The sequence below is a fragment of the Rhagoletis pomonella genome, unplaced genomic scaffold (assembly GCF_013731165.1).
Source record: "Rhagoletis pomonella isolate Grant_MI unplaced genomic scaffold, Rhpom_1.0 Rhpom_scaffold_00003, whole genome shotgun sequence".
NCBI lineage: Eukaryota > Metazoa > Arthropoda > Insecta > Diptera > Tephritidae > Rhagoletis > Rhagoletis pomonella.
The window spans coordinates 54,688,986-54,690,306 of record NW_023458557.1 but is presented as its reverse complement, the minus strand read 5'-3'; positions in this window follow the sequence as shown (position 1 = coordinate 54,690,306).

Below are 1,321 nucleotides of genomic sequence, written 5' to 3'. Positions count from 1 at the left end.
CGAGGCTACAAACTTGAAAAAGTTGAAACTTGGCAAAATTGTAAATTCTTTCCGATTGACACTGCACCAGTTGAGAGGACTTTCAGTTATATTTATTTATTTAAATTGTGGTGCAATAATTCCGTTTTGAGAAATGCATCGGGGCTGCAAATGTCGAATGTATCATCCTGACTTTCCTATTCACAATCTAGCATCATGGCAGGATCGTTGTTTAAAAACCGTTGTTTTCGAAAGAATTCTTCATTCTCATTCTTTTGGTTGTTTCGGAATTTGGACAACCTTTAACGTCATCAGCGTTTTTCGATTTTAGTTTTTGTAACTCATTTTTAATGCTTTCTTCTGCGACTGGTTAGATATACGTTTTAACAGTGCGCTTGCACAATATTCGAGGGACCGAAAATAACAGTTATTTTTACGAGTTAAGGCTCAGTTATGCATACTTTGCACTGCACTGCACTGCATCACATTTTACGTAAACATCTAAAATCAACAGACTTTTACATATGTAATGCTGTGAGTTAGGTAACCGCTTACACGCAAAGCTCATTTAACATATTCCTTATGTGACAACTCTCATGCAATGCAAAGTATGCATAACTGAACCTTTAAACCTGCCTAATATTTTTTTATTGCGGATAATAAACAAACTGCTAATCCAAATTAAACAAATATGAAAGAGGACTGAGATAGCTTTTATACAGAAATAACAAACGAAGGTTAGAAGGTTACCACCGCTATTTATATCTTTTTTTTACAATTAATCTATATATATAAAATTAAGTGGCAAAACTTCCTGTTCGCATACTCCTCCTAGACGGCTTGCCCGATATCAAAGAAATTTTCAGGGGTGATTGGGGTCTGTGGGGAGGGTGCACATAAGAAATTTCATGTGTGTATCTTTGCACGTTTTGCAAAAACAAAAAAAAAATTAATTCTGTTTGGCTTTACGTGTTTTTTTCGGATTTCTATCATTCCTAGACGGCTTGCCCGATTTCAATGAAATTTTCAGGGGTGATTGGGGTCTGTGTGGAGGGTGCACATAAGAAATTTCATGTGTGTATCTTTGCACGTTTTGCAAAAACAAAAAAAAAAAATTAATTCTGTTTGGCTTTACGTGTTTTTTTTTCGGATTTCTATCATTCCTAGACGGCGTGCCCGATTTCAATGAAATTTTCAGGGGTGATTGGGGTCTGCGTGGAGGGTGCACATAAGAAATTTCATGTGTGTATCTTTGCACGTTTTGCAAAAACAAAAAAAAAAAAACAAATTAATTCTGTTTGGCTTTACGTGTTTTTTTCGGATTTCTATCATTCCTAGACGG